The sequence below is a fragment of the Mytilus trossulus genome, chromosome 13, assembly GCF_036588685.1.
Source record: "Mytilus trossulus isolate FHL-02 chromosome 13, PNRI_Mtr1.1.1.hap1, whole genome shotgun sequence".
NCBI lineage: Eukaryota > Metazoa > Mollusca > Bivalvia > Mytilida > Mytilidae > Mytilus > Mytilus trossulus.
This window is the reverse complement of record NC_086385.1, coordinates 23084654-23098658: the sequence shown is the minus strand read 5'-3', so window position 1 is coordinate 23098658 and position 14005 is coordinate 23084654. Positions and strand designations below refer to the sequence as shown.

Here is a 14005-nt window from a genome sequence, read left to right as displayed (position 1 = left end):
CAAAACGACTATATAAATTAACATAAAACGGAAGTATGGATTTGTTTTTAAAATCCAGCTAACTGGCAATGTCATTTCATTTGCAAAATATAAACCACAAAAGCATATAGACAGTTCAACTTTTATAATATTTGCTGTAAGGATTTTTTTTGTTGATAACAGTCGCTATCATTTTATTTATCACAAATTAACAATTTAAGATACGAAAGAATGAAAATGCCGGAAAGAACGTTTAAAGCAAAGCATGCAATGTATTCGGACCAATCGTATAAAAAAGACTTATCAACGTGTGGTTAGCGATGACATCAGAAGATGATTGGTTACGTTTACCTGTCATATAACCTTTATCAGCTCACTTAATGAACCAAAATGTTTTAACAGGTGATAATTGAATTGAAAACCTTGTTGGACTTGGTGGCAATCGTAGGGATTTTTGTTTATCAAAAAGGAAAATTTATTTGATAATCATTAGAAAAACCCTGATTACTACATAGTCACTCGTGGACTATCGGATTTATCCAAACTTGATAGATACATTATCAACTATAACAGTTCTCGACAATGCTCGGACATTAATTTCAATAATTGAACAATCTAAATTTCAGAAATCAGATAATATACTTAAAGCAATCTAAGGATCTTCATATCATACGAAATAAATTATGTAATATTTAATTTTTATTTTCAAATATCTTTTTTCTTTTTCTTTCTTCTTAAATGGTGCTTCGGATAGAAATCGACATTAATCAAATGTATGAATCAAATACATTAATAAGACTTCAATTGCTTTTAAATTATTTGAATACGAATTCTAATATGGCGTGCTTCTTAAGCTTTGTAAACAACACAGTGATAAATTTCTCGATTACATATACTTGCGCAGATTAGGAGATATACATAATAATGGCTGTTACATATACTTCTCATGTAAATCTACATGTATTAGAACCTATTTAGTGTAAACAATATTTTATTATGATAAATACAAGTATAAATTATAAACACATATTCACAATAAGGATCCAGAAACAAGCAGCAATTGCTTATATTAATCTGTCTCCTTTGCTTATATTAATCTGTCTCCTTCAAATAGAACCTATTTGCAGACCCTTTGTCAATTTTATTGTTTTAAAAAGTGCAATTGAAAAAAGACAAGATAACTTTTATTCTTATTCGTATGCGTGATAAAAAGAAGTAATGCACAAGAGCTCGGGGAATTCAACAAAATAAAAATAAAATAAAATTCCGAGAAAGTCTATTAATCTTTTTGGCGCATTTATGTCATATCAAAACATGCCGTCATACAAATGAAACCGCAAAAATTGAAAGTTTTCTGCTACGTGAATCATCGGAATTCGTATGATATTGTAATAACACTAATGTTTGAGGTAGGTTTTGTTTTATTTTCTATTCTATTGCATTATTCGCATATTTACTCATGTCAGCAAGTCAACATGGCGTCTCCTTAGTAACAAAATGTCAACTTGGAATTTGACAGAAGCTTACGAGAAAAACATGTAAATTAAAAATGGCAAATGTAGGGTTTGATAATTTAAAGAATTAAAAAGATTTTTTCTAGCAGTTATTCACGAACTAACCTACGCAAGATACATATTTTTTTAAATATTTGAGCTTTATCTAACAGGGAGTAAAACGAACAGCCACACACACAGCATACCCACTCTCGCTTCAGTTTTTAAATTACCGTATTTGTCCTATTAGAATCGAAATAATTCATGGAAGCCATAGATTGTTGGAAATTTACACATGGCCCGGGCCGTGATATTCGTAATGCCTGCGTCACACTGTCCCGATTTTTACGCCGATGACGATTATGGAAATTTTCTAAATCGGGACTGATCGTATCCAGATCGGGCTATTCGTAGTGCCATCTTTAACCATCGTAGAACCATCGGCCACTTTGTCTAGCCTTCGGGGACAACTTCGGGAAGGGTTCTAAATTTTTTAACATGTTAAAAAATCCCCGAAGGTGCGTCCGATGTTGAGGGTTCGTATTGATTTCGTATCACCATCCTCACCATCGTTATGTCACCGGGAATGCATCTTTGAATATCGTATTGCATTCGTGTTTCCATCGTTACCATCGGGCAGTTTTGACATTACGATTTCTACACGAATGAATCACGAAGCTACCCGAAGGTCTTACGATTGCAACACGACTTCGTGAAGACCTCGTAATCCCGTCGTGTTGCCATCGAATAAAAGTACGAAGGCGACAAGATGGAACTACGACGGCAAAAAATCCAGCTAAATGTAAGTTAATTTTCGCGCTAAAATACATTTTAAGTGCCATGCGCGATATGCACTGGTCAGTTTAATACGACAGTTAAGAAACACGTTCACAAAAAATGGAGCTCATATCATATGATTCTATGAGAATAAGAAAGGCGACAGCGTTGTTTCTATAAATTCAAATGGAACAAGAAGAGCAGCTATTACAGGTTCAGGATTTACTTTAAAAAAAAAAATTTTGTCAATTTTTCATATCAAGTAACATAATGAAAATCATAAACGCGCCTCGTACTCCAACACTGCAGGTATATGTATATAGGGAAACAATTTTTTTCTTCATTTTTCTGATATTTTATGTATTGCCTGAGTTGTTGTCACACGAATGTTACTCCGTAACCATTTTGTGTTCTATATGTCATATTTTGCCTCATTTGTTGCTTTCCCCACATCCTTCCTTTTGTCTTTATTATTATGATATTTTCCTGGAAAGAGCTCTTTTTGAATAAAAGGGATCAAAGAACCCATAACCTTACCTTTAAGATAGATCAGTAAACATGGGCATAATTATGGGTAATTATTCAGACTAGTGCACACATTTTACAGTTCAAACAAGAGCTTAGGCAATGCCGAGCGTTGCAGCCCCTCGTATGTATCATATTGGGGACAAATATGGACACTATATTTGTATATGACACATGCAGAAAATAGTAAATTTAATATGCATATTTGATACATAAACTATTTTTTTAGAAATCAACCAAAACATTTAGTAACTGGAAATACCTTTAATATTGTCTTTAGAACAAGCAGGTAAAAAAATTAGCAACCAATTTCCTGTGTATTATGTCAGATCATTACAAGGAGGAACAATATACCAAATGTGGTTAAAATCTTTTGAAGCATATTGGTTTTAGAGTGTCCACAAGGGTGATATTGCCTTGTATTACAACTGCCACTGTGACCTTGTATCGTAAGCTATACACGACGTCTTTTAAACATCGTATGGCTATCGCGCCATCATCGTAATCCATCGTGTTGCCTTCGTAATCCATCGTGTAAGCTTCGGCTGAGATATGAAGCTTAAATACCCGTCTTCGGTTAACCTTCGTATGTCCATCTTGTGCTATCGTATATAGTTTCGGCACCATCGTATAGACTTCGTTACTCGTCGTACTTGCGTAAGTCACTTTTTGGTATTTTAACGAGATCGGGACCAACTTCGTACGAACTTACAATTTTCGCATTCGGGTGTCCATCGTATATAAAAATCGGGACAGTGTGACGCAGGCATTAAGGATAACGCTCAGGATAATATTCGAATATCACGGCCCAGGCCATGTGTAAATTGCCATCAATCTATGGCTTCCATGAATTATTTCTTAAATAAAAGATGAAAAATAGTATAATTTGTAGGGTTTTTATAACAACTTAATATTCCAACAGCTACCTGCATAATTTCCGTCGATTTTTTTTCAATCCAAAATAGATTGACGGATGTAATGATATTAACTTGCACCAGATAAATTTCTATCCGAAATAGTTCATATCAAAAAACTCAGTGACAAGTAAATTCATCTTACCCTTTGGGTCTTCTTGTGGGTTTTTTTCTTTGACCTTACGTAAAATGATTTAAATTTATAATGAAGGTAAATATTAAAGAACGCATTGGACAGAAAAAAATGTGAAAGTAGGATTGGCCGGATTATTTTCAATAACAAAATAAAGGCAACGGTAGTATACCGCTGTTCAAAACTCATAAATCCATGGACAAAAAACAAAATCGGGATAACAAACTAAAACCGAGCGAAATGCATTAAATATAAGAGGAGAACAACGACACAACACTGAAATGTAACACACACAGAAACGTACCCAGCATCAGACAAAATCCCACGAGAATAACAAATATAACATCAAAACCAAATACATGAATTTGGGATAGACAAGTACCGTGACACGTCTTATCGCAATGAAAATTTACACTCAAAAATAAGAGAAAACAAACGACGCAACGTTAAAATGTAACACACACAGAAACGAACAATAATATAACAATGGACATCTTCCTGACTTGGTACAGGACCTTTTTAAAGGAAAAAATGATGGGTTGAACCTGGAAAATCATTCTTAGGATAAAATTCACAATAAATGAAAAATCTTAACTTATTGTTTCATCTCTATTTTACAAAACAAATGCATTGTTTCTGTCAAGAAATACTGAAAAACATGCGGGTAAGTTAACAAATAAACAGTGTTTCCGAGACAAAAGGATGCATTTGCATTGGTCAATGAAGGGGATTGTTCTAGTTTAAATTTACTAACTTGGTTTAATGGATTTTTCACTCATTTTTACATTAAATGTTCATATGATTTTATGCTATTAACAAGTGAATTTAAATTGAACGATAATGTATTTTCACTTCAAAAATAATAAATGGTTATACTTATTGAACGGTTGTAAAAAACGAATAGGTATTCTGTCTACCTACACTTATTACCATGTTTTAATGCATATTTTATAAAAGCATAATTTAAATGTATCCTACCTTACGGACCTTAAGATCAAATATTAACAAAAAGGTAGTGAAGCATTTCTATTTATTCCATATTAGATTAGTAACTAACGATACAAAGAACTGAAAGTTTCCTTTTCATATTATCATCATTTGATCCGACATTTGGATTGGATAATTTCAACGAATGATGTTTAATGAACTACGTATTTCATTTTAATTTCAATTGGAAGGTCCTAAATCAGTATTTTACATGGAACCAACTAAACTAAATGAAACCGTTACGTTAGCAATAAAGTTCTGATTAACCGACCTTATTTCAGAATATATTCAATACGTTTACAAAAACAAACGTCAAATGTTTAGTTTTGTAGTTGACGAACGTTTAATCTTTTTATAAGGTAAAAAGGCGTTTGATATTAAAAACCTCTTTTCTGTAAAAAAATAAATAAAACAAAAACATTTAGATGATACCAAACACATTGACTAAAATTAATTTGACTCGTTTAGTTTTCATGAAATTTTGACACAATATCTGCTATAACCCTTTGAGAAAAATGTCAAAATGTCAAAAACACTTTTACCATACACTTTAACAAAACAAAATCATTGGATTTATATATCAGTTAGTCTATATGCCTTTTTGTGTTTCTTTGTATAAATGACGTGGCGGCTCTGTACGTGTACATCCGGTCATTGTGTTGTGCTAGGGTCATTTTTTGTATATTTGTCTTTCATTTTGTTAATATGTGTTGTCTATATGCTTTTTTTTTTCTTTGTTACATATTTGTTTGTTTTGCGATTGAGATTATGACACAATGATAACTGCTGTATCCTATTTGACATTTTCCCCTATGACGTCAGTTTGTTTTGTTCACACATCGTCGTCAATGTAATGGAATTTAATGCGACCGTCATACAGGTCAGAGTTTTAGCTAGCTTTAAAACCAGTTTTATCCACATTTTTCTACATTAAAAAATGCCTATACCAAGTCATTAATATGACAGTTGTTATTCATTCGTCGGAAGTGTTCCTGCTTTTGGTTTTGTCATTTAATTACGGATTTTCCGTTTTGAATTTTCCTCGGAGTTAATATGGGTTTTTTTTGTTATTTCACTTCCGACAAACTCTAATTTGGTTCATTAAGAAGCTTCTGATTACCTTTACAACAGAACGTGATTAAAACTTTCAGCTGATATATCTCTATGTAGTGTTATGTACCACCTTAAAACTACATTCAATTTATCATGCTTTGCATAGGCAGCAGTCAAAAAAGCTTCGGTGAGTTCTATAGCCCATTAAATTTAACAAACTCGAATACATGAGAGTCAGTGATGAGTCTTATGTAGACAAAATGCGCGTCTGGCGTATCAAATTATTAGCCTAGTACCTTTGGTTATTAGACATGTTCATCAAGTACGGACATGACAACATTACTTCAGACGGAATTCCGTTACTTAAGATCGTCGATATGAAGTCTGTTTACCACCGTCGAAATAGTGTTACAGTAGCAAGGAACAGTATTTACAAAAGGTCCGCTTAAATTGTCTGACAACAACTGCGATTTGATTTGACACAATATCCAGCTTCTTATTGATGTCATATGCAAGAAGCAATCAGCAATAATGTGAACATATATTGTAGCGTCATTTTGGATGTCATCGCAGAATACGTGTAAACAATCAAACGTTGACATCATTGAAATGTTCCTTCCTTTGTAATACTGTAGATTCATTATTATTCGTTTGATACCAATTTTCTTAGGTTTCGTGGGTAGAGGTGAACCACGAATTCAAATGTTCAACGAATAACATATTTCCATAAGCCCTGTATACAGTGATTGGCAAAACCACGAACTAAAATATTCACGAAAATGCAAGTTTTCAGCAATCCACGAAAATTGATACCCACGAAAAGAAATGAATCCACAGTATTTAAATATGAATAATCATGACAATTAGCCAAAAAGCACGTCCCTTGACTAATACCAGCTCAAAATCCAAAATCAGAAAAGAGAAAGAAGAAAAGAGACACAATAAGACAACAGCTTTCAACCAGCGTATACAAAACTTTTCTTCATCACCTGTACATTCTTACAAAAATTACCATAGTATGTTTTGGTAACTAACATATGCTAGTGTCTAGGTTCAAGAACATTGATGTATCAAGAGAAAAAATAACAATTTCAAGAGTTATTGCATTTACCAGCAGAGGTAACCAAAACAATGAAAATTATCCTGTCCACAAAGAGGAATTCCTGGCTAAACATAGTTTATAATAGATCTGTTTCATTATCATTTATATGAACACCAATTACATGTGGTTACAGAAACCGCATCTGAAATACGTGTGTTCACTTCAAAGACATAGAATGCAGACAGTGAAAAACTACAAAGGCTGATGCATTTTCCAGATGATTAAAGCTTTAAAACAGGAGACTACGCGTTGATGTATAGTATCAAGGCGATTATTTGAACATTAAGCACACCATACAATAATTAAATAAAATGGCATAGACACCAGAAATCGACATGTAAGTGGAGCAGGTAATTGAAATGGCTACAGTTCAACTGTCAATAACATCTTGAATTGCTTTTGTGAAGCCATTGTCTAAATCCAGGAAAGGGTAGTTACCACTCAGCCATCTGAGTCGTCAGCTTGACCAGGAGAAGGTGAACGAAAAAGTACTATACAAGGAGATTGCCATTTATGGAATGAATGTTTAACAATTATGGGTACTATCTACGCATGTACCTGTCGTTTGTCAGAAACTGCACAATAAGATGGGTCATCCCTTGAAATGAGATTCATCATTGATGTTCTAGTGTAGATTGTACAGAGAGAACCCGGAGAGGGATGAGGATGCACTCTTCATTTTAATCTTCTTTCTTTTACGGGTTACATGTACATTATTTTTAAAGAGCCAGTTCCAACATCCAAACAGTACCCCCTCCCACAACAAGGTTGAGACAATATATAGATAGAACAAATTCACCAGGGCAATCGGATTATGATAGCAGTAAACGGGGATTACCTGTTCTCGTAATAGTCGATTATGGGAGTGGGAAAAAACCCTATCCAATAAGATACAGGTTGAAGACTCATAATTACGTTGGGGTCCTACTTAACTTCAAATGCAAGTGCAAATCATTTTAATGTCTAATCAACTAAGAAGCACTTCTCAAAATCAGTACAATGAGGTTAAGGCACAGATAAAATCAGTTGTGACAAAATTATATCCAGTTTTTGTGTCCAAACATTTTATACAAATTCAACTTCAACCATTTATGATGCGCTTTAGACTCACGTGTTGGTTCACCAGGTTGCTACTTATGTACAATGATAAATTAAGGCTATGCTTATATCAGAGAGCATGGAACATGGTTTAGTCCTACCAATGGTGAAACCAGCAGGCGGTGCACTACGGTAATATCATTCTGTGTTAAATGTGGCGGTTTCTGTTGTCCAATCGAAAATTGTACCATTGAAGACCTATTGGTGGCCTTCTGTTGTTGTCTGTTCTACGGTCGGGTTGTGGTCTCTTTGACACATTCCCCATTTCCATTCTCAATATTACCTTATACAATACAAAAACAGCCAGTTCATAAAACTTTTAATCAACTTGGATCGGGTTGAAAAGATATATATACACATCAACAGGTCAACGTCTTCAGTATTTAACTTGCTTATTTATCCAATTTATTATTAGTAAAATAATAAAGCTTAATACAAAAACATATAAAACCTTTCAACTACATAAGTGTCCTTACAAACAACGGTTTGTTGCTGGGTCTACCAAGTGCTCCACGAAACCTCTTTTTAAGTTATTAACATCTATGTTATCAGGATTCAAAGACGGGATTCAAAGTTATTGTGAAACTGCCTATTCTAGAGTAGGTGTGAATCAGATGTGGATACTTAAAAAGTCAAAAGATCTTTTAGAGTACATACAATCTAACTCTCTTTCATCTTGTAACAGTATTAAAACATTTAAATTTTCTACTCTTTGCACAAGTTTTCCACATAACATACTATAAGACAAATTGAAAAGGTTGGTATTGCTTTGCTTCATAAAATAGAATGGCCAACGTAGATACAAGTATCTTGTCTAAGAGAGGGATAAATCCTACTTTGTAAAGGATCATTCTGATTCAAACAAAAAATTCTCTGAAACTGATATTATCAAGATGCTTGATCCTTGGCTCACACCGAACAACAAGCTATACAGGGCCCCAAAATTACTAGACTAAGTGTAAAACCATTCAATCCAAATTCAGACAGGTGCAAACATTTGCAGCTGGATTGAACGTTTTAATGAATCCAAACCTTCTCCCTTTTTCTGAAACAATAGCACAACACCACAACATAAAAAAAACATACGATAAAATATCAATTGGCAGGCTTAACTCAATCAAAAAACGTAAATGTATACACTATGAATGAATAAATTTGATCTGCGATATCTGAATGTAAATGCACAGTTAATAAAATATTAGGGACAAGCGTTCAAGGCCAAAAAGCAAACAAACAAGTCCAAACCAAGTCATGGCAAGACACCACTGCGAAATATTTAACCCTTCGAAAATATTCAATTTAGAAAGAAAAAAAAAAGGTTTTAACAATACAGGTTAATCTTGAAGTTTATACAAATGTAGTAAGGAGAAGTGAAAATTTGTAGATATTCCAAATAATCAAAGCTGGTATATATACAAATTTTCAGCAATCCAGAAAATGGATACCCACGAAAATAAATGAATCTACAGTACAATTAGAAAAAAATGTAGAACAACATTTTTCATGGTAGCCCTCCATCCCTTCTTTAATGATTTTATTGGCTTTTGAGGTGAATGTTGACATTTTTGTGCTTTGTAAAAAGTATAACCATTAAACATGTTAAAGGTAGGATGTGGAATACTTGAACGTGGAAAATGGGGAAGATGTCCGCATGTTGATTTATATTTAAGAATGATGTTCTTGTCCCGACGATAAAATTTAGTAAATGTTTAGACTACTTTGTGATATCGAAAACCCTGGTGTAATAGTTTTCAGTAATACAGAGATTTTTTTGTTAAAATCGAATACGTAGTTCATACACGAGTTAATCGAACACATTGAGTTATATAAACACAAAGATGTTGTCATTCCTGTTTACAAATGAATAATTAACAAAGGGAAATGAAAAATCATCTGTTTTATCATAGATTTTGGTTTTTGCGCTTTCCGTTAAAGATATAATAGATACGAAGATTCTGGAACGGGTAGTGTTCATTGTTAGTTTAGCTTTATTTAAAGTCAGTTCATCTAAAAAAAAGAAGATGTGGTATAATTGCCAATGAGACAACTATCCACAAAAGACCAAAATGACACAAACATTTATAACAACTATAGGTCACCGTACGGCCTTCAACAATAGGCAAAGCTCATACCGCATAGTCAGCTATTAAAGGCTCCGATACGACAATGTATAACAATTCAAACAAGAAAACAAACGGCCTTATTTATGTAAAAAAAAATGAACGAAAAACAAATATGTAACACATAAACAAACGACAACCACTGAATTACAGGCTCCTGACTTGGGACAGACACATACATAAATATTGTGGCGGGGTTAAACATGTTAGCGGGATCCCAACCCTCCCCTAACCTGGGACAGTGCTATTACAGTACAACATAAGAATGAACTATAAAAATCAGTTGAAAAAGGCTTAACTCATCAGATAGACAAAAAATACAAGTGGACTGTTTAGTGTAAATATTTAAATTTTAATTATTGAGTGCCTAGTATATATATATATATATATTTTTTCTGTGACTGTATCTTACATTAATTTGTAGGATCCTTTACTATAGATAGTTTAGCTGATCTGAAACAATAACATCTTCATGCCTTATATATCATGTACTGCAGTAGATCCCCCCCCCCCCCCCCATAAAAATCAAATGGTAGCTCCCTTACAAGGCGTCAAAATTCTTTTTGTATCCACTTTTTGAAGTATTTATATTTTAGTTATTCCCCTTTGCCCATGGCACTTATCGATCATAAATCATAAAAAGTTCCAAGCATGAACTATACGTACACTGTACCAATCAGTATACATCCAACAGAGTTGAAACGGAAGTCAAAACCTGAGATATTGAATACAAAGGAGTAGGTCCGGTAAGAGCCCTTTTTGGCCCCAAAATATAGCAGTTTTACAAAATTGTTAAAATGTAAACTTTTAGTTATTTATTGTATAGTAGAATGGTTCTGCTACATAAATATTGGCTGTTTTTTACAATACAATGCACATATATTGAGTACTAGCACCATTAAGTCATGCTAAATTACTGAAATCTTCACAATGCCAGCATTTTAGTTAAATTGTAGACGGTTTACGTGTAAAACGAAAGTGGCCGCATTCGTGTTCATCCAAAATATTGAAATGGAAGTTGTATTCGATGATAATACATAACATATATAAAGATTAAGGATGAACACGGATGCGGCCACTTTCATTTTTGACAAAAACCATCTGAAAAGTGACATTTTTTCGCATATTTGGTAGATTTTTCATATTTAAGCTTGAATCGGATAGTTTTTAATGACTAAATGAGTTAAAATCTTTCACAAAATATAATTGAATCAAATGAAATAGAAACTTAAGTGTTTAAAAAGTGGTCAAAATCTTTCGTCAGATGAATCTGAAATTTGAGGCCAAAATCGCTCCTTTCAGAGGCGAATTTAGGGAGCGAGGGGTCACCAACAGGTCTTCAATGTAGCGAGAAATTCCCGCACCCGGAGGCGTCCTTCAGCTGGCCCCTAAACAAATATATATACTAGTTCAGTGATAATGAACGCCATACTAATTTCCAAATTGTATCTATAGAGTACTTACTATTATTTTTCTGTTTGGTGAAATAGAAGTCAATTCTTTCTTGCTTAGTCCTATGTCGCCTGAAGGTTTTCATGATTGTCATGACATCCTCAGCCTAAGCAATGTGTCACTGTAATTTGATTTTCAAAATGACTAAGTGACGTTTTTTCAACGCATTGGTTAACTCCACCATAGCAAATCACATGACTTTGACAATCAGTAAATACCAGCGAAAAATATAATTATAAGTAAATAATTGTCGTATAAAAATTATATACATGGGAAATGGCAAAGTTCACGAAGTCTAGTCTGATTAATCACTCCCCCCCAAAAAAAAAGGTCCGAGCAAAAAGAGGGGGGTGCGTACGCCCTCTACGCCGCCCTCTGAATCCGTCACTGAAATTACCGAAAGCTTTCATTTTGCATTAATTATCAATATCTTGTTTAAATGAGATTGAAACCATCAGTTTAACGCACAGAAGACTGCATCTTGCATATATATGTATAAATACTTTCCTTGTGCTAAAAAGTCAATTAGGAAAACCCCTCGGTTTTCTCGTATTCGTCTGATAAATGCTATGGTTAAGATAATCAAATTCGATCTATTTCATTCCAAACGTTTCAAAGGTATTACTTATTGAATATACGTAGTATTATTTCTAATTAAATAAAAAATATTGTCGCTAAATATTTTTCTTGACGCTTAATTATTTTTCTTGCCTGTCCCTTCTTGTCGCTAATTATAGTGAGACCGATATTAATCTTTAAAACAAATCGAATAATTTTGACAAATCTCGTTAAACATACTGGAGTTGTAGAAACTGTCCATGTAAATAATAAATTGTAGACTGTGCAATATTGTAAAAGAGTGGCGAAAGATACCAGCGGGACAGTCGAACTCATAGATAGAAAAATAAACTGACAACGCCATGGCAGTGAAAGGAAAAAGACTAACAGACAAATAATAGTAAACACAAGAAACACCATAGAAAACCAAAGACTAAGCAGCACGAACTCTTCTAAAAACTGTGGGTGATCTAAGATGTTTTTTTATTTGGTCGGGTTGTTGTCTCTTTGACACATTCCCCATTTCCATTCTCAATTTTATTACACTCTCATGAAAAAAAAATACCCAACAATATTATTTACCTACGAAAACATGTTAAACCCCAAATTCCCCAGCCTATTCTATAAATAATAAATTTGAATAACGTCAACCCGAGTCAGTATAAGCTCTAGAAAGATTTCAAGTCTCAGGTAAGAACCATTTGATTTCAGGAGGTATTTTGAGATATTTGAGAGAAAAAATTGACTCTGATTCTTGCCTTAAACAAAAATTATTTAGCATTAAATGAACTTGATGTTTGCACCTGTCCTAAGTCCGGAATCTGATGTACAGTAGTTGTCGTTTGTTAATGTAATACATACGTGTTTCTCGTTTCTCGTTTTCTTTTTATGTAGATTAGGCCGTTGGTTTTCCCGTTTGAATGGTTTTACACTAGTCTAGTAATGTTCGTGTAAATACTGAAATCTTCATTATTGAGAGCCTAGTTTATATAATATATCATCCAAATATCTAAAAGTGTTATCATAAATTGTTCTTATCAGATGTTGTACGGTTCGATGGGTCTTTGCTGATTTTAGTCAAATTGTAACTCATAAAAATAAAGAAACAGGTCAGCAGCTTACACTTATTTTATGTTTTTTTTATCCCAAAAAAGATCCCCAAAAAAATTTCGTGTCGCTCCGCTCGGCGAACTTTATAATCCTTCGCCCCCTTTTAAAATCCTGGATCCCGGCGCCCCTGTATTTGACATTATATTTTGTAACGAGCAAGACAAATGCAGGATATCAAGTGCCGTAAATGATGAAAAAATAATGATAAACCGAACACAAATTAAATAAACTGGGAAAAATAGATTGTCTTTCGCCAAAAAAATAGATTGTCTTTCGCCAAAAAAATAGATTGTCTTTCGCCATAGCCCCCCCTCCCCCAAGAAAATCAAATGGTTGCTGCCTTATCCATTATATTTCTCTGATGTTATCTGTCAGTGATATGTTAAATGGTTAACATTATCTTCAGTAGCAAGTCGTTAAAAGGTCATAAACATTTTGCACAATAAGACTTAATTAATAATGTAGTGATATAGCCGACATTTTTTCTTCTAATCATATCATAGCCTTATCTAATTTAAGAACATAACTTTTCCATATTATCTATTTATAAAAGCCATTTCCGGGTGTGTGTGTGTGTTTATGCTGACTGATACTGGTGTGGGAGTCTGCGCACTCCTACAGCGGCCTCCTCGAATGGACATGTGAAAGAGAAAGAGGAACTTGAAAACAGTGATTTTCGTCTATATTTTGAGGTATTATCATGG

The 14005-nt window shown here is 33.6% G+C and overlaps 1 protein-coding gene across 1 annotated transcript in view; it reads left to right on the top strand.

The window, feature by feature from the left end:
- The first annotated feature begins 13919 nt into the window (after positions 1–13919).
- The window catches only part of LOC134695114 (ankyrin-1-like), a 36439-nt gene continuing 36353 nt past the window's right edge, over positions 13920–14005 (top strand). The window contains exon 1 of the mRNA XM_063556307.1: positions 13920–13993. The gene's annotated coding sequence lies outside the window, so the exon portion shown is untranslated. The remainder of the gene's footprint in view (positions 13994–14005) is intronic.